This window comes from Paroedura picta, chromosome 4 (assembly GCF_049243985.1).
Source record: "Paroedura picta isolate Pp20150507F chromosome 4, Ppicta_v3.0, whole genome shotgun sequence".
Classification (NCBI taxonomy): domain Eukaryota; kingdom Metazoa; phylum Chordata; class Lepidosauria; order Squamata; family Gekkonidae; genus Paroedura; species Paroedura picta.
The window spans coordinates 142,876,991-142,896,800 of NC_135372.1; the positions used below are offsets into that span (position 1 = coordinate 142,876,991).

General features: G+C 52.1%; 1 long non-coding RNA gene across 1 annotated transcript; it reads left to right on the forward strand.

The window, feature by feature from the left end:
• Positions 1-3: 3 nt before the first annotated feature.
• Positions 4-2,848, forward strand: LOC143836556 (uncharacterized). Its single transcript, XR_013230648.1, has 2 exons — positions 4-1,687; positions 1,803-2,848. It is a non-coding gene; the product is annotated as an uncharacterized LOC143836556 (long non-coding RNA).
• Positions 2,849-19,810: the final 16,962 nt, after the last annotated feature.

Here is a 19,810-nt window from a genome sequence, read left to right on the forward strand (position 1 = left end):
GTGAGCTTTCGAGTGCAAGCACTCGAAAGCTCACGCCTTGAATAAATCTTTGTTGGTCTTAAAGGTGCTACCGGACTCTGATTTTGTTGCGCTACTTCAAACCAACACGGCGACCCGCTTGAATCTGTCGTGGACAAAACACCCTGCCAGAGAAGGATCTCTTCTCCAGCCGATCCACCCAAGGAACAGCAGTGAGAAGCACACCGGTTCACCCAAGGGGCTTGTCTTGCTGGCAGCTATCTGTGCCCTGGCAGGGGGGTGACAGCACCCGCAGCTTCCGAGCCAGGACCCTGTGGCTGCTGGTGGTGGCATGGGCATGGCTGGCCCTTGCTTGGAGGTGACAAAACACTTTGTACCGGCACCTGGGTGCAACAAGACAGCTTCAAGAGTCAGCGGGGTGTCGTGGTTAAGAGCAGAAGGGTTTGATTCCTCGCTCCTCCTCCTCCTCCCCATGAAGCCAGCTGGGTGGCTGTGGGCTAGTCCCAATTCTCTCAGAGCTGTTCTCGCGGAGCAGTTCTCACGGAGCTCTCTCAGCCCCACTTAACTCACAGAGAGTCTGTTGTGGGGAGAGGAGGAGGTGTTTGTAAGCTGCTTGGGGTCTCCTTCAGAGCGTAAAAAGCGGGGTATAATAAAACAGCTCTTCTAAAAGGAAGCAGTTTCCTGCCGGCAGGTCCAGGGTTCAAAACCTGGGGCTGCCGTTTGGAGACTTTGATCCCGCACCTGTTTGCCTGCTCTGCCCTGTGAACCAGTTCAGGGAATGGGGGGGGGGGGGGGTTAGCAGGAGCAACAATGCGCTAGGTAACAATGGGGCATCTTACGGCTGAGTGAGCTTTCAAAGGGTATTGTGTGTGAGGGAGGGAGAGGAATGCGGAGCCGTTTTGGTGGGAGTCCTGGAAAAACCTCTCGGGCACACTGCCCAGCCAATCGCCGCTCCTCTGCCCTCTTTTGGGGACGGTTTGCGCAAGGGCGCGTTGCCAACAAAAGCGGGAATCGGGCGACCCTTCCAAGAGTGGAATTGAGCGTCCAAGAGCAACAAGAGTTTTCAGGAAAGGATACCGGGTCATCTGGGACCTCTCTGGTCCTGCTGGGGGGCTTGTGCGTTCTTTAAAATTGTGACTTGGGTGTGAACAGCCTCAGGCGGGTGGCGAGCGGGGGAAAGGAGGGCAGAGACACATGGGGCTGCTGTGGTTAAAAGAACCAGGTTCGATTCCCCGCTCCTCCCTGTGTAGCCAGCCGGGTGGGCTTGAGCCAGTCACGGTTCGCTCAGAGCTGTTCTCTTCAGAGCAGTTCTCTCAGAGTGCTCTCATTCCCACCTCCCTCGCAGGGCGTCTGTTGTGGGGAATGGAAGGGAAAGGGGATTGTGAGCCACTTTGAGTAGTGAAAAGCAGGGTCTAAAAACCCCAGCTCTTATTCTAGGGCTTTGTGCCACACATCCTCTGCTTCTTATAGGTGGGGCCTGGAGATCTCCTGGAATTACAGTAGATCTCCAGATGACGGAGATCAGTTGTGCATCACACCCTGGATGACCCATTCCCCCTCAAATCCAGCTTATTGCCCAAATCTCCAAAAACGTCCCAATCTGGAGCTGGCAGCCCTGGCCTCCTGTGTCTCCGACTTCTTTGCTCCAAGTGGGGCAAAGAAGGCTGACCCCTTGACCGCCAGAAATCCCCTGCAGAGATAGTCAGGGGTAGTCAACCTGTGGTCCTCCAGATGTTCATGGACTACAATTCCCATGATCCCCTGCCAGCATGCTGGCAGGGGCTCATGGGAATTGTAGTCCATGAACATCTGGAGGACCACAGGTTGACTACGCCTGGTTTGGATGACGCATTCTGCTTCCAAGTGATGCCCGTCTCACAGCCAAGATCAGCCCGTTCTCATCCGATTTTGGAAGCTAGGCAGGGTCAGCCCAGGTTAGTAGTTGGTTGGGAGACCACCAAAAAAGTCCAGGGTTGCTATGCAGAGGCAGGCATCCACCTCTGTTTCTCTTTGCCCTGGGCTGAATGGTCCAGGCTAGCCCGATACCAGATTTTTGGAAACTAAGCAGAGCCAGCCCTGGTCAAGACTTGGATGGCAGATCTCCAAGAACGTCCAGGGTTGCCACGCAAGGGCCAGCCCCCTCTGTGTTCCTTTTGCCTTGGAAACCCTATGGCAGGGGTGGCCAACCTGTGGCTCTCCGGAGGTCTGTGGACTACAACTCCCATGAGCCTCCCCCCCTTCTGTATTCAAGAGGGAAATTCTCCCGGTGGTGGTGCGTGGAGCGCGTTAGAAAACAGTCCGTGTCTCTCACATGGTTCTGGTGGCCAGTCATCACCTGGAATCGTGGTTTCCTGTCTACAGTGGTCTCCCCTTCAAAGTGGGTGGCAATCCCCTCTGCCCTAGTGAGACTCCTCTAACGGGGAGGAGAGCTGAATGGTTCTTTCTGTGTGCTTGAAGAGGCCCGGAGAGGAATTGCCCATCAAAGTCCAGAATTCAACTCATCCTGTCTCGCTTTGCCCAAGACCCAGAGGGGAGGATGCCCCCTCAGAATAGTATTTCTACAATCCCGTGTCAGCCGAGGAAGAACAGTATATCGATAGGCACTGATCAACCTCTGTTGGGTAGGCAGAATTTCCTCTGCATCTGTTGTGTCTGTGTAATTGTGAGTGAATTCCCCTTCCTCTGTTTCTGGTCCAAACTGCAGAGCTTTCTCCACATGGACGATGCTTTTTTTATTTATAATAATAATAATGTTTCTTAATATTTGTTCTTACGAAATGTGTACCTTCATCTGTGTTGATGGTCTGCCCAGGAGGAGGCAGAGGGGAAAAAAACCCTGATTTGTATTAAAGCCGTGTTCTTTAAAGAATTGCCTCTTGTCTCTCTGGTTTTTGTTCCCCCCCATTCAAATGCAGGAAACCTCCTTGAACGCTGGTAACCCAGGGAGGAAGGCTGAGGTGAAGGGAACAAGTTCCGGGAGGATGCTCTTGCATTTAAAAATAAATGGCACCACGCGGGAGGGGGAGGGGGGATGCTGAGCCTGCAGCCAAGACTCATCGTGTTGGAGGGAGCGCTTTTTCATGGGAAATAGATTCAGGGGGGTCGCTGGGTTGGTCTCACGCAGCAGCACAAAGCTTGGATCCAGCGGCCCCTTGACCAGCAAAGTTTTGTTCAGGGCATAAGCTCTCTATGGATTATAATTTTCATAGATGTCTATGGACTACAATTCCCATGAGCCTCTGCCAGCAACAGGGCTGGCATGCTGGCAGGGGCTCATGGGAACTGTAGAACGTGGACATCTGGAGAGCTACCGTTTGGCCACCCTTGTAAGTGGTTAAGAGTGGTGGCTTTTAAACTGGAGAACCGGGTTTGTTTTCCCCATTCTTCCACACGAGTGACCCTGGGCTCCTCATAGTTCTCTTAGAGCTGTCAAAGCTCTCTCAGCCCCCACCTACCTTACAAGGGATCTGTTGTGGGGAGAGGAAGAGAAAGCAATTGTAGGCCACTGAGGAGTATAAAAGCCAACTCCCAAGCATGACTTTTTGATGTGGGACACATCTTCTGGTGCGCCTCATCAAACGGAAATGTAGACGGATGTGACGTCTGTCGTTCCACAAAATGCGCCAGAAGATTAGAAGGGCCTGGCTGTGCAGCACACCGGCCCCTGGGGCCTGGGCAGCTGCTGTGCTATCCATGGGGTTCAACCTCAAATGGCCAGTCCACATGGCTAGAAAGCCCGCATCAGACACAGAGAAGAAAGCTGCCAAAGAGCCGGTCGCACAACTGAAGAAGGAGATTTTGTTAGAATCATAGAGTTGGAAGGGACCTCATGGGTCATCCAGTCCAACCCCTTGCACTATTCAGGAGTTCCATAAGCAAACAGCCCCTCCCCCTATTCTACAACCAAGAGTCCCTCCCCCATTAACAAACACGGGCACTTTAACATGCACGAAAATATCCTTCTCCTATTGTACGACCCTTTGCCTCCGTTTTCCCCTCTCAAAAGTATGCCTGACAATGACAGTAACCGCAGGCATAAATAAAAAAAAACATCTCAGAATTATAAATCGGACTTCTCTCTGCTGTTGCAAAAACAAACCAGGATACATTTGGGTGTACGCTCCTGCCTCTGAGCTGCGGTTCGCTTTATTCCGGTTGCCTAGACAAGGAAACAAGGTCAGAGCGTTCCAAGGAGAAACCTTTGTGGAAGGCCGATGACTCAGTGGGAGAGCACCTACTTTGCATGCCGAAAACTTGGGCTTAATTCCTGGAATCTCCACTTTTGGAGATTTTTTGGATGGAGCGTGGAGTTTGGGAAGGGGAGAGGAAAACTGCCCTTTTTTGTAGGGGGCTTAATCTCTGTAATTGGGCTGGGAGTCATATTAGTAAGAGCACTCCTGGCCCCACCTGGAGGTTGGCAGCTCAAGGGCTGACTGAAACATTCACCATTGCAAGCACTCTTATGCTGCTATCCGAATCTTGGAAACAGCATAAGCTGCTCGTTTACATGACAATGGGGGAGGGGGTCTTGCGGGGGCAAAGCCTTTATTGCCCCTCTTTGGAAATGGATTTCACAATGGGTCTTCTCCCTTCGGACAACCAGCTGGGCCGGCAGCTCCTTTCGCCTCTCCAGAATGACCATGCCTCTCTTCCTAACAAGGTGCTGATAAGAAGAATAGTTGGTTTTTAGACACCACTTTTCCCTGCCCAAAGCAGCTTCCATTCACCTTCCGTTTCCTCCCCCCACAACAGACACCCTGTGAGGGAGGCTGAGAGAGCCCTGAGATTACTGAAGAAGAAGAAGAGTTGGGTCTTATATGCTACTTTTCTCTACCTGAAGGAGTCTCAAAGTGGCTTCCAATCTCCTTCCCTTCCTTTCCCCACAACAGACACCCTGTGAGGGAGGGGAGGCTGAGAGAGCCCTGAGATTACTGAAGAAGAAGAAGAGTTGGGTCTTATATGCTGCTTTTCTCTACCCAAAGGAGTCTCAAAGCGGCTTCCAATCCCCTTCCCTTCCTTTCCCCACAACAGACGCCCTGTGAGGGAGGTGGGGGTGAAAGATCTCTGACAGAACCGCTCTAGAGAACAGCTCTATCAGGACTGTGATGAGCCCAAGGTCACCAAGGTGGCTGCAGGCGGAGGAGCAGGGAATCGAACCCGGCTCACTAGATTAGAAGCCGCTGCTCTTAAGCACTGCATGAGGCACCTCCTTGAAGGGGAACGGGGAGGGCAGGAAGCGCTAATGTGTTTCTGGTGCCAAAACAGCATCCCCAGTGCATTAATACCGGATTTCCCTCTTCGGGCTTTGTAAAGACATGTCCGAGCTGTGCTTGGCAAGCTCTCAGAGACCCCAGCTGGTATTAACAAAGCCAGTGGCTTGCTCCAGTGAGGGGCAGGCAGGGTAGGAATAAGAATCAAAAAACAAAAGGGGGATTAAAACTGGAACCATAAAACCCCAACTGGAAACAGTCAGGACCTTCAAAGGCTGAATGTCTGTATTAATGTCCAAATTATATAAATTTTATTGCGCACAACTTGCAAATTTAAAAAATTAAAAACACATAAACACAGGCTCTTGCAAAAGCAGTGTATTATACACCTGGAGAGGTCAACCTGTGGTCCTCTGGATGTCCATGGACTACAATTCCCATGAGCCCCTGCCAGCGAACGCTGGCAGGGGCTCATGGGAATTGTAGTCCATGGACATCTGGAGGACCACAGGTTGACCTCCCTGATATACACTATGTAAACCACTAGACCTGATGCATTTCAGCCCGTGCAGGGCCTTCTTCGGAGGTCTAATATCAACACACACTCATTCATTACACATATGAAATATGCACAGCAGCCAATAAAAGTTCCAAAGCAAGAGCTGTAAAGTATCAAATTCAATCAATGGATCAAGAGGTCTATTTATCAGCTGTTGGCTCTCATCTAAAGGCTGCCAAAAATTTCAGTGGTGCCTTCTCTTATTAGTGCATGGATTGGACTTCACTCGTTGCAATACTAATAAGAGAAGACACCACTGAAGGGGGCGTGTCTTATAACGAGACCTCTCAAGAAGGCCCTACAGGGGCTGAAACACGGCAGGTCTAGGGGTTCATATAGCCCATAGCACACTCTTTTTCATTTGCCTATGGGCTGGACATATGTTTACAGTGTTTTCAAACTTTTAAAAACTGTACACAATAAAAGATATAATTTTAACATGAATATAGACATGTAACCTTTGAAGGACCTCACTGTTATCAGTTGGGTTTTTAGAAGAAGAAGAAGAGCCCTGAGATTGCTGAAGAAGAAGAATTGGTTCTTGGCTTTTTCTCTATCAGAAGGAGTCTCTAAGTGGAGACGAGCCAACTCTTCTTCTTCTTCAGTAATATCAGGGCTCTCTGAGCCTCACAGGGTGGCTATTGTGGGGAGAGGAAAGGGAAGGCGATTGGAAGCTGCTTTGAGACTCCTTCTGTTAGAGAAAAGCAGCATAGAAGAACCAACTCTTCTACTTCTTCAGTAATATCAGGGCTCTCCCAGCCTCCCCTCCCTCACAGGGTGTCTGTTGTGGGGAGAGGAAAGGTAAGGAGATTGGAAGCTGCTTTGAGACTCCTTCGGGTGGAGATAAGCGGCATAGAAGAACCAACTCTTCTACTTCTTCAGTAATATCAGGGCTCTCTCAGCCTCCCCTCCCTCACAGGGTGTCTGTTGTGGGGAGAGGAAAGGGAAGGCGATTGGAAGCTGCTTTGAGACTCCTTCTGTTAGAGAAAAGCAGCATAGAAGAACCAACTCTTCTTCTTCACTAACATCAGGGCTCTCTCAGCCCCAACTACCTCACAGGAAAGGGAAGGCGACTGTAAGCTGCTGTGAGATTCCTTTGAGTAGAGAAAAACAGCACATAAGAACCAATTCTTCTTCTTCTCCTTGTAGAAATGCCACTGGAAACCCCAAATCCCAAAGGAGGAACTGGTAAAGTCTGCATTTTGCTTGTCATTGCTTCCTCCAACCAAAAACTCCTTATTGTACAAGTGTCCATCTATCTGTTCGTCTGTCTATTACATTGGCATCCTGCCCTCCCCTGAGGCTCAGGGTGGTTCACATGGGACATAAAGAACAATACAGTGAACTTGGGTTTGTGTCAAATAGAATACAACAATGGTAATAACAACAACAACAAATGATAACAGTTTCAACAGGGTAACAAACAGGCCCACTGTTGTCCAAGTCAGGCGCATGGATTCCTGGGAGGGAGGCTCAGGGGCCCTTTGAGTGTTGCTGGTTCAGGTCGACCTCAACCAAATGCCTGGTGTAAGAGCTCCCTTTCGCAGGCCCTGCAGAATTGGGGGAGTTTGGGCAGGGCCCTCATAGAATCATTGTTGTTAGGTGCAAAGTCGTGTCCAACCCATCGCGACCCCATGGACAATGATCCTCCAGGCCTTCCTGTCCTCCACCATTCCCCGGAGTCCATTTAACTTTGCAACGACTGCTTCAGTGACTCCATCCAGCCACCTCATTCTCTGTCGTCCCCTTCTTCTTTTGCCCTCAATCACTCCCAGCATTAGGCTCTTCTCCAGGGAGTCCTTCCTTCTCATGAGGTGGCCAAAGTATTTGAGTTTCATCTTCAGGATCTGGCCTTCTAAGGAGCAGACAGGGCTGATCTCCTCTAGGACTGACCGGTTTGTTCGCCTTGCAGTCCGAGGGACTCGCAAGAGTCTTCTCCAGCACCAGAGTTCAAAAGCCTCAATTCTTGGACGCTCGGCCTTCCTTATGGTCCAGCTTTCACAGCCATACATTGCAGCTGGGAATACCATAGAATCATAGAATCTTAGAATCATAGAGTTGGAAGGGGCCATACAGGCCATTTAGTCCAACCCCCTGCTCAATGCAGGATCAGGATCAGCCCTGACCTCTCCAGGGAGCTCGTTCCACCAGGTGGGGGCCAGGACGGAGAAGGCTCTGGCCCTGGTTGAGGCCAGGTGGGCTTCTTTCGGGCCAGGGATCACCAGCCCTTTACATGTTTTAGGAGTTGTCTCTGGGTCCTCGTGCAATAAAAAGTTTTCAGTGGAGGTCCACCGAGGAAGCAGTCACGAGCGAAACACAGGATTTACCGGTTCTTCGTTTGGATTTGGGATTTCTAGGGGCATTCCTACAATTGCACAACCTTTCCTTATGCTGGAGCATGACCGTAATAAACATTGTTACAGTTACGCAATGCTTCTGTAGAATTGCAGTGTTTGTGTTTGTGCTTTTCAAGTGTTGGGTAAATTTTTTCTATGTTGTGTCAATTCTGACTGAGTTGTGTTGTCATTCTCCAGTGGTTTTTCTTCTTTTGTACAGCTGCAATACACTGGGTACTCCCTTCTGTATTTCCAGATCCAACTTTTTCAATGTTTCAAATCTGGGAGAGCCCCTGAAATGATTTTTCGGATTTCGAGGAGCCCCGGGAGTGATGTCAGCTGACCACAACCCCAACACCACGCCCCCGGAAGTGACATCACTACCTGAACCCTTTTGCTCCCCTCCCCCTGCCTTTACTTCTCCTGTGGTGGGTCTGCCTCACATAGGCCGGAAAGAAGAGCAGGAGCTGAAAAGAGAGCTGAGACCCTCCTCCCCCATCCCGTGCCACTTCAGAGCTCCCCTACACCCCCTTCAGAACTTTTTGGGAACCTCCAAGAGTCCATGGACCCTTGGCTGGAGATCCCTGCTCAAGATGGCAGCAAACACATAGGAGACAATAAAGATATGAAAAAACGTATTGAAAATGCTCAATCATGATTATTTAATGTCCACAATGAGTAAAAAATGTGCAAATGCGTATTAGCCAATCAGCTAATCAGATATATAGCAGGGTGTCTGTTGTCTAATGTCATCAATGTGTAGAATAAATCTTTCCTGTGAGCCACAAACAAACAGGGAGGGTTTTTTTTCTTGGAAAGAGAAGGGTTGGTTTTATACCCCCCATTTTCCTGCCCGAAGGATTCTCAAAGAGGCTTACATTTGCCTTTCCTCTCCCCACAACAGAGGGAGGGGAGGCTGTGAGGGAGGGGAGGCTGAGAGAGCCCTGAGATTACTGAAGAAGAAGAAGAGTTGGTTCTTAGATGCCGCTTTTCTCCACTTGAAGGAGTCTCAAAGCGGCTTCCATTCACCTTCCCTTTCCTCTCCCTACAACAGACACCCTGTGAGGGAGGGAGGCTGAGAGAGCCCTGAGATTACTGAAGAAGAAGAAGAGTTGGTTCTTAGATGCCGCTTTTCTCCACTTGAAGGAGTCTCAAAGCGGCTTCCATTCACCTTCCCTTTCCTCTCCCTACAACAGACACCCTGTGAGGTGGGTGAGGCTGAAAGAGCCCTGATATTCCTGCTCGGTCAGAACAGCTTTATCAGTGCTGTGACTAGCCCAAGGTCACCCAGCTAGCTGCATGTGGGGGAGTGCAGAATCAAAGCCAGGTTGCCAGATTAGAAATCCGTACTCCTAACCACAAGAGCCTCTTGTGGCGCAGAGTGGTAAGGCAGTGACATGCAGTCTGAAGCTGTCTGCCCATGAGGCTGGGAGTTCAATCCCAGCAGCCGGCTCAAGGTTGACTCAGCCTTCCATCCTTCCGAGGTCGGTAAAATGAGTACCCAGCTTGCTTGCTGGGGGGTAAACGGTCATGACTGGGGAAGGCACTGGCAAACCACCCCGTATTGAGTCTGCCATGAAAACGCTGGAGGGCGTCACCCCAAGGGTCAGACATGACTCGGTGCTTGCACAGGGGAGACCTTTACCTTTACCTTTTACTCCTAACCACTACATGAAGCCGGCCTTCTATGAGAGCAAGCATAGTCTAGTGGTTAAAGAGCAGCAGCCTCTAATCTAGAGAGCCGGGTTCAATTCCCCATCCCTCCTCCACTTGCAGCCAGCTGGATGTCCTTGGGTGAGTCCCAGTTCTGCCAGAGCTCTCTCAGCTTCACCTATCTCTCAGGATGTCTGTTGTGGGGAAAGGAAGGTAAAGATGTTCGTAAGCTGCTTTTGAGATTCCTTCGGGGAGTGAAAAGCAAGGTTTAAAATTCAGCTCTTCTTCACATGAGGAAGAGGAGAGGAGAGGAGAGGAGAGGAGAGGAGAGGAGAGGAGAGGAGAGGAGAGGAGGGGAGAGGAGAGGAGGGGAGAGGAGAGGAGAGGAGAGGAGAGGAGAGGAGAGGAGAGGAGAGGAGAGCTCTCTGTGCTCTGATTCCCCATTCTTGAAAAGGAAAGGAACACGGATCTTCTGGACTTGTGCCAGCAACTGCAAACGGATCCGCCTAGGAGACGTGGGCTGAAAGGTGCCCTTGGCACCCTTGGCAGAGCTGGGAGCAGCTGGCGGAGAAGAAAAGAGGACAAGCCCAGGCCGAGACCGACAGGAGAACAAACCAAGACGCTTGGCAGAGGCTCCCCTTTGCTTCATTCACAGCGTGAACTCTGCCTGCTCAGATTGCTGCTCAACAAGGCCTAGCTGGCACAGAAGGGGGCACAGAACGAAATTAGAGTCCGGCGGCACGTTTAAGACCAGAGAAGTTTGATTCAAGCTGCAAGCTTTCATGTGCAAGCAAACTTCTGCAGGCACAATGAATTGGGGATTACAAGTCCACATTTAGAGTGGGAAGGGTCACACAGGCCATCTAGTCTATCTAGTCCACCCCCTGCTCAATTCAGGATCAGTCCAGCCGCTGACTGAGGATGGCCAGTGAGGAGGAGCTCCCCACCTCCTCAGGCAGCCCCTTCCCCTGCTGAACTAGACTCCTAGAATCCTAGAGTGGGAGGGGTCCACAGAGGCCATCTAGTCCACCACCTGCTCAGTGCAGGATCAGCCTTCAGCATCCAGGAGAAGGGTCTGTCCTGCCGCTGCTTGAAGACGGCCAGTGAGGGGGAGCTCCCCACCTCCTTAGGCAGCCCCTTCCCCTGCTGAACTAGACTCCTAGAATCCTAGAGTAGGAGGGGTCCACAGAGGCCATCTAGTCCACCACCTGCTCAGTGCAGGATCAGCCTTCAGCATCCAGGAGAAGGGTCTGTCCTGCCGCTGCTTGAAGACGGCCAGTGAGGGGGAGCTCCCCACCTCCTTAGGCAGCCCCTTCCCCTGCTGAACTAGACTCCTAGAATCCTAGAGTGGGAAGGGGCCACAGAGGCCATCTAGTCCACCCCCTGCTCAGTGCAGGATCAGCCTTCAGCATCCAGGAGAAGGATCTGTCCAGCCGCTGCTTGAAGACGGCCAGTGAGGGGGAGCTCCCCACCTCCTTAGGCAGCCCCTTCCACTGCTGAACTAGACTCCTAGAATCCTAGAGTGGGAAGGGTCCATGCAGGCCATCTAGTCCACCCCCTGCTCTGTGCAGGATCAGCCTCAAGCACCCAGGAGAAGAATCTGTCCAGTCTCTGCTTGAACATGGCCAGTGAGGGGGAGCTCCCTCAGGCAGCTCATCTCCTTGCTGAACCACTCTGTGAAATTTCCCCCCCAATATCTTGCTGAGATCATTCTCCATGTACTTTAAACCCATTACTGTGGGTTCTCTCCTCTGCTGCTAACAGGAACCTTTCCCTGCCCTCCTCTGACCACCCTTCAGATACTCCAAGAGAGCCCTCCTGTCTCCTCTCAGCCTCCTCTTCTCCAGGCTGGACATCCCCAAGTCCCTCAGCCTCTCCTCCCAGGGCTTGGTCCCCAGGCCCCGGATCACCCTCATCGCTCTCCTCTTCCCCCTCTCGATCTTGTCCTTTTTGAAGCGAGGCCCCCAGACCTGCACACGGGGGAGCCTGAAAGGCCTGTGTGTGAAACAGTCTGCTGTACCCAAAGGGGCAGGATGAGAGAAGCCACACTAGAAGTCCAGACTCCCCAATCTTTTCTTTGTCATCAGGATTAGTGTGGAATCCGTCCGCAAGCGGAGGAGTTTCGGGTTGTGTAAGGCTTCTGAGTAGCATGCATCAGGCGTCTTCCTTGCAACAGCGAGGGCCAGGAACTCAGGAACTTGACGCTGCACGAAGAGGATTAGTTAATCCCTGTTCTCCGCTAACCCCAGAGACTCAGCCTCCTGCTCTTAGGGGAAGGGCGCATGGGCAGTCCTGGGATGCCGGAAAAGAAGCCCTGGGGGAAAGAAGATGTCGTTCCCACATCAGGATCGAAGATGACACTATCAGATTTCTCGATTCTTCCAAAGTCCAGAGCTGAGCTGAGCCGTCAACCCAAACAACCTATCATTAACCTTCCAGGCATGAATAGGAACTCGTGTCACGCAGCCAGCCGACGGCCTCTCGTACTAGGAAGGTGACCTCTCTCCGGAGGACTGTGGAAGGATGTGGGCGCCTTTCTCCTTCGGGCTGTTGAAGTTTGCCTCGAAAGTAGCTCTCTGGCCCTTTCCCTCCCGGCCCAGCACGGTTTTCCTGATCTGTTCCCAGCTGCTCGGCTACCTGGGCCCAGCCTGCCTAGGCCTGCGGGTCAAAGTGTAACCTGAGCTGCGGAGAAAAGCCGAAGCCGTCAGTGCAGAGCTGGAGCAGCTGCCTCTACCTAGCAGCGCCCGAGCCTTTGCCCAGGGGGATGGGGAGGGCTTGGGTTTCCTGCCAGCCCAGAGGCCAGGGGGGTTGGTGGGCATGCCCTCTGGGAGCACCGCTCTCGCACGGCCAGAACAGCACACTGAGAGATGCCAACCTCCAGGGGGTGCCTGGAGAGCAACTAGACGGCGCTGGGAGACAATGGCTGATTTAGAAGGTGGACATCTCACCCGACCCTCCCCCCTGCAGGATATTCTTCATATGCCCTTGAATTATATACACCACAAAATCTTGTCAATTTTAACCCTAGCTGCTACCTCCCGCTGGGTCTCTACCCGCACGCCTGACATTGCAGGTCCTAGTCTCCACGAGACTCCGTTGGGAGGGTGGAAAATTCTTCCGACGCTTTCTCAGGATCGACTTACTGCTCAGACGGAGCGCGAGGATCAAGGGCTCTTATTTTAGCCAGCAGCTCTAATCTCATATCGGAAACAGGATCTGAGGCCTTTATTTAAACAGCCGAGACTTTCGCGAGGGGTTTTCCAGGGGTCTCCTAGTCTACAAGGAAGACAAAGAGCCCTGGCTAAGTTATCCGACTCCGGCTGCTGACCGGGAGTAGCTGCCCCCGATCATCGGGGCCAAAGGTCCCCATCCCACTGGCACCCTTCTTGGCGCCTGTCTGGTGCTTTTTAGAAAGGGGACGGGGCACAGTGGGGCTCGTGGAGTTGTTGAGGTTCGTGTAGGGCTGGCGGCCTCCCAGTGGGGCTGGACATCTCCTGGGGCTACTGCCTAAATCCCTTTGCTTGCTTTAAGCATTTATTCCCGTTCTCCTGGCATTAGACCCTGCCAAGTGCTGGATAATGTGACTGGAAGAGGATCTGGGAGGGAAAGGGTTAAGAGTGTCCTCTTAGCCGAGGGGTAGTCAAACTGCGGCCCTCCAGATGTTCATGGACTACAATTCCCACGAGCCCCTGCCAGCGTTCGGGGCTCCTCGGAATTGTAGTCCATGGACATCTGGAGGGCCGCAGTTTGACTACCCCTGCCCTAGACAGTCGTGGCCCGACTGCCTCCGTCCGAGACCCCTTTCTCCCCCAGCACCTGTTGGCTTTCCTTGGGGTTGGGTTTCTGCAGACTGGGGCTGGGAGCCAGTTTCTTCTTGGCCAGCGGGAAGCCACATTTCCTGGAGGGCAGCTGGACTCCCTGCGGTGGGGCTGTCTGCAGGCCTGGAACTGAAGGGGGGGGGGTGTTTGCAGCTGGAAACTGCACTTGACAGGGGAACCCTGGAGGGATGGATGGGTGGATAGAAAGGAAGGAAGGAAGAAGGAGAGGGAAAAGAGAGGGATACAGAGAGAGACCGATAGACACAGACAGACAGCTAGTTATTGACAGAAAGGTGGATGGATGAAACAGAGGCAAATACAGCGATACAGGAATTGAGACATAAAGGCAGAGGTAGGCAGGAAGGCGGGAAGGAGGAACCGGCAGAGAGAGTGAGGAAGGAAGCAAGGAAGCAAGGAGATTGGAAATGGGGTGAGAAGGAAGGAAGGAAGGAAGGAAGGAAGGAAGGAAGGAGAGAGAGAGAGAGAAGGAAGGAAGAAAGGAAGAAAGGAAGGAAAGAGAGAGAGGGAAGGAAGGATGGAAGGAAGGAAGGGAAGGAAGGAAGGAAGGAAGGAAGGAAGGAAGGAGAGAGAGGGAAGGAAGGATGGAAGGAAGGAAGGGAAGGAAGGAAGGAAGGAAAGAGAGAGAGGGAAGGAAGGAGAGAGGGAAGGAAGGAAAGAGAGAGAGGGAAGGAAGGAAGGAAGGAAGGAAGGAAGGAAGGAAGGAAGGAAGGAAGGAAGGAAGGAAAGAGAGAGAGGGAAGGAAGGACGGAAGGAAGGAAGGAAGGAAGGAAGGAAGGAAGGAAGGAAGGAAGGAAGGAAGGAAGGAAGGAAGGAAAGAGAGAGAGGGAAGGAAGGAAGGAAGGAAAGAGAGAGAGGGAAGGAAAGAGAGGGAAGGAAGGAAGGAAGGAAGGAAGGAAGGAAGGAAGGAAGGAGAGAGAGAGAGAGAGAGAAGGAAGGAAGAAAGGAAGAAAGGAAGGAAAGAGAGAGAGGGAAGGAAGGATGGAAGGAAGGAAGGAAGGAAGGAAGGAAGGAAGGAAGGAAGGAAGGAAGGAAGGAAGGAAGGAAGGAGAGAGAGGGAAGGAAGGATGGAAGGAAGGAAGGGAAGGAAGGAAGGAAGGAAAGAGAGAGAGGGAAGGAAGGAGAGAGGGAAGGAAGGAAAGAGAGAGAGGGAAGGAAGGAAGGAAGGAAGGAAGGAAGGAAGGAAGGAAGGAAGGAAGGAAAGAGAGAGAGGGAAGGAAGGACGGAAGGAAGGAAGGAAGGAAGGAAAGAGAGAGAGGGAAGGAAGGAAGGAAAGAGAGAGAGGGAAGGAAGGAAGGAAGGAAGGAAGGAAGGAAGGAAGGAAAGAGAGAGAGGGAAGGAAGGAAGGAAGGAAGGAAAGAGAGGGAAGGAAGGAAAGAGAGAGAGGGAAGGAAGGAAGGAAGGAAGGAAAGAGAGGGAAGGAAGGAAGGAAGGAAGGAAGGAAGGAAGGAAAGAGAGAGAGGGAAGGAAGGAAGGAAGGAAAGAGAGAGAGGGAAGGAAGGAAGGAAGGAAGGAAGGAAGGAAGGAAGGAAGGAAGGAAGGAGAGAGAGAGAGAGAAGGAAGGAAGAAAGGAAGAAAGGAAGGAAAGAGAGAGAGGGAAGGAAGGATGGAAGGAAGGAAGGGAAGGAAGGAAGGAAGGAAGGAAGGAAGGAAGGAGAGAGAGGGAAGGAAGGATGGAAGGAAGGAAGGAAGGAAGGAAGGAAGGAAAGAGAGAGAGGGAAGGAAGGAGAGAGGGAAGGAAGGAAAGAGAGAGAGGGAAGGAAGGAAGGAAGGAAGGAAGGAAGGAAGGAAAGAGAGAGAGGGAAGGAAGGACGGAAGGAAGGAAGGAAGGAAGGAAGGAAGGAAGGAAGGAAAGAGAGAGAGGGAAGGAAGGACGGAAGGAAGGAAGGAAGGAAGGAAAGAGAGAGAGGGAAGGAAGGAAGGAAGGAAAGAGAGAGAGGGAAGGAAGGAAGGAAGGACGGAAGGAAGGAAGGAAGGAAGGAAGGAAGGAAGGAAAGAGAGAGAGGGAAGGAAGGAAGGAAGGAAGGAAAGAGAGGGAAGGAAGGAAAGAGAGAGAGGGAAGGAAGGAAGGAAGGAAGGAAAGAGAGGGAAGGAAGGAAGGAAGGAAGGAAGGAAGGAAGGAAGGAAGGAAGGAAAGAGAGAGAGGGAAGGAAGGAAGGAAGGAAGGAAGGAAGGAAGGAAGGAAGGAAGGAAGGAAGGAAAGAGAGAGAGGGAAGGAAGGAAGGAAGGACGGAAGGAAGGAAGGAAGGAAAGAGAGAGAGGGAAGGAAGGAAGGAAGGAAGGAAGGAAAGAGAGGGAAGGAAGGAAAGAGAGAGAGGGAAGGAAGGAGAGAGGGAAGGAAGGAAGGAGAGAGAGGGAAGGAAGGATGGAAGGAAGGAAGGGAAGGAAGGAAGGAAGGAAAGAGAGAGAGGGAAGGAAGGAGAGAGGGAAGGAAGGAAAGAGAGAGAGGGAAGGAAGGAAGGAAGGAAGGAAGGAAGGAAGGAAGGAAGGAAGGAAGGAAAGAGAGAGAGAGAGGGAAGGAAGGACGGAAGGAAGGAAGGAAGGAAAGAGAGAGAGGGAAGGAAGGAAGGAAGGAAGGAAGGAAGGAAGGAAAGGGAAGGAAGGAAAGAGAGAGAGGGAAGGAAGGAGAGAGGGAAGGAAGGAAAGAGAGGGAAGGAAGGAAAGAGAGAGGGAAGGAAGGAAAGAGAGGGAGGGAAGGAAGGAAGGAAGGAAAGAGAGAGAGGGAAGGAAGGAAGGAAGGAAGGAAAGAAAGAGAGGGAAGGAAGGAAGGAAGGAAGAGGCAGGGATGGTGAGCGAGAGCGAGGAAGGCAGGAAGAAAGGAGGGAGGGAGGGGGCAAGAGAGAAAGGAAGGAAGGTGGTTGGCCATTGTCTGGCTCTACATAGCAACCCTGGGCTTCCTTGGTGGTCTCCCATCTATATACGAACCATGGCTGACCCTGCTTAGCTTCCCAGATCAGTCAAGAGTGGACCAGCCAGCCCAAGGCCTCCCCAATGCATTGCCTTGTACTGATTTAGACCAGCAGCCAAATCATGGTTTAGCTAGCAGACCAGCAGATCCTCGGTTCCTCAAGCAGAGCAAAGATCTGTCTCATCTCTTCCACGATGCACATGGAAGTCCACCTGGGAGCCCCAGCGTGTTGCCATCGGTGTGTGAGCACATTGGCCCTGCTCTGCGGTTTCCCGTCGGCCCCGGATCTGAGTGTCATCAGAGGAGACAACACGGTCCCACGGAAGCAATCACTCTCCGCTCGTGAGGCAGCGCCTGGGAAGGCAGGATGAGCTGCCTGTCAATCTCTGTACCGGTTTCCGGGGGAGGCTGAGTCACGGCGTCCGCTGCCTCTCCTGGGATAGTTGGGAGGGAAAGCGCAGGCCGCCCACAAGCCAAGGCTGAGTCAGATGGCCTTTCCTCACCCCACATCCTTGGGCTGGATCCCATCTCTTCCTCACCAGGGTCTGTTCAGAAAGTGGCTCAAGGTTCTGGGGAGGTATACGCTTTTGAGAGGTGCCTGCCTCGTCCCACCCTCGCACCCACCTCCCTCTCCCTTGTTCCCAGGGATGGGAATTTCTTTTTTTTTAAGTCTAACATCCTGGAGCAACGAATAGACAGACAGGCATGCAGGCGATGCCAGAAATAATTTACCCCCCAAAGTTGTAACACAAAACTTGACTTTCTAAAGTCCCTCCTCCCCCCCAAAAAAAAAATCAGGAAAGAGAATAATTTTTAAAAGTTATACGCAACGGAGAAGTATGAATAAAATAATTAGCAGGCATTGCAGGACCTTTAAAACATGGAGAAAGGGGATTGGCTGCCTAGATTGATTGACAGGCGGAAGAGAGTCGCGTGTAAAGCGCATTGCTCTCTTCCACCATTTCCAGCTGCCTGTGGAGGGTGCGAAGTACAAAAAGACGGCAGATGAAAGAGACAACAAAAAGATGAGGAGGAACCAGGAGGCACAATAATGTTTAGCGCTACGCCATTCAGCTGGTCTAACACTATTTTTGCCGCTGTGCGGAAATGTCCTATGATTCTATGCCTTCTGACTCTTCAGTATAATTCCACAATTCTCATTCCAGCCAGGAACAGCCTCCATCCCTCCATCCCTCTTCTCAGCTGTCAGATGAACCAGCCCGGATATGTCACGCTCATTCCCTCCCCCCCACACCCACACCCCACATCCCCCCTTGTTACTTTGCTCTTGTCAGCTGGGTGTTCTGAGAAGTGGGTGGAAAATGGGGGGTGGGAGAAGGAGGGGGCAGGACAAGCAGCAGGCAGCGTGTTGGGGAGGGGGGTGTCCAGGCTAATGTAAATGCAATGACTCCCTCCTTGCAGTCTTCCTTCCTTTCTTTGTGCCCAGCATGTTCTCAGGACAGACGGGGACTGCTCTAAATAGCTAATCAAAGATTGGGGCCGGTGGGGGGAGAGACAGTTGCCATAGCAGCCCCCCCCCCATGGGATGGAAGATCACTCGGTCATCGCTACCACACAGTCCATATGGATCCCCCGGGGCCATCCAGGACGCGCAATCTCTGCCAGTCCCATCCTGGAGTGGATGCAGATCTCGTCGAAAGATTGTCTGGCCGCAGGTAGACGAGACCTGAGGATCTGTTCCAACGCTCCTTGCCCGCAATCCTCTTCCATCCGGCAAAGCTGCTCGATGGACCTCCAAATCCTACACAATTCGCGTTCGCTGGCAGTGGCTCCTGGGAACTGTAGTCCACGGACATCTGGAGGGCCGCAGTTTGACTACCCCTGCTCTAGGTGATCTGCCCTCCCTCCTCCCACTCCTGCATCAGTTTTCTTTTTGAGGAGCTAGTGAGGTGCAGTCCGCCATGTTCTTTTAAATGTTTTTAGGAGTCTGTTGTATTTGGAGGCATACCTGTTATGGTTTTAATGGAGTTTTAACATGGACAAAGTGTAACCTGTCACGAGCCAGTCAATGTCTAGATAGATAGGTAGGTAGGTAGGTAGGTAGGTAGGTAGGTAGGTAGGTAGGTAGGTAGGTAGGTAGATAGATAGATAGATAGATAGATAGATAGATAGATAGATAGATAGATAGACAGACAGACAGACAGACAGACAGACAGACAGACAGGCAGGCAGGCAGGCAGGCAGGCAGGCAGGCAGGCAGGCAGGCAGGCAGGCAGGCAGGCAGGCAGGCAGGCAGGCAGGCTGGAGATGAACTGTAATTCTGGGGGATCCTCAGGTCCCCCCTGGAGGCTGGCATCCCTCAGTCCCCCCTCCTGCCATCTCTCTGCTCAAAAGGCCTCCCAAACCTGCCGTTCTTCCAAGATAAGCTGGAATGCTGGCCGACACATTCACACACACACTAATTCACATGCCCGTGGCTTGCATGGCTGTGGCCTGGAAGTTTGAATTCCCCGATGTTTTACCAGGGACTGTAGCTGACGTCCTCAGAGGTGGGACACGGCAAGACGGGCATCTCTCCGCGCAGTGTGTGAACAGATGCTGGGCATTTTATTTTTATTTCCTCTTCGAGGGGAGCGAAACACATCCCATGCCTACCACGAGGAAGACCAGCCAAAAGGGCAGAAAAGAGTTTTCAGGCTGTCCATCCTTGTTTAATAAATCTTGAAGGGGAAAGATTTAACTGTCCTCTTCCGCCCCCTAGTGGGGAGAGCTCCATTTGCAGGCTTGCACTTGATCCCTGACCTGGGTAGTCCAAAGTGATCCCTTCAGATCTCGGAAGCCGAGCAGGGCTGACCTGGCTAGGATTTGGAGGGAAGAGCTTCAAGGATTGGGGTGGCAGTTCCTCCGAGAAACACCAGAGGTCTTGGTGCAGACTGCAGACCATGGCAAACAACCAGCCTTCAAGGGATAGCTGCACCAGGCAAGAGGAAAGGGCAGGAAACTCCCCCACCAGCCAACTAACCCCTTCCTGCTGTACTGCTCACCTAAGAAGAAGGAGAAGGAGAAGGAGAAGGAGAAGGAGAAGAAGAAGGAGAAGGAGAAGGAGGAGGAGGAGGAGGAGGAGGAGGAGGAGGAGAAGAAGAAGGAGAAGGAGGAGGAGGAGGAGGAGGAGAAGGAGAAGGAGAAGGAGAAGGAGAAGGAGAAGGAGAAGGAGAAGGAGAAGGAGAAGGAGAAGGAGAAGTTCTTATATGTTGCTTTTCTCTACCTGAAGGAGTCTCAAAGCAGCTTACAATCGCCTTCCCTTTCCTCTCCCCACAACAGACACCCTGTGAGGGAGGGAAGGCTGAGAGAGCACTGAGATTACTGAG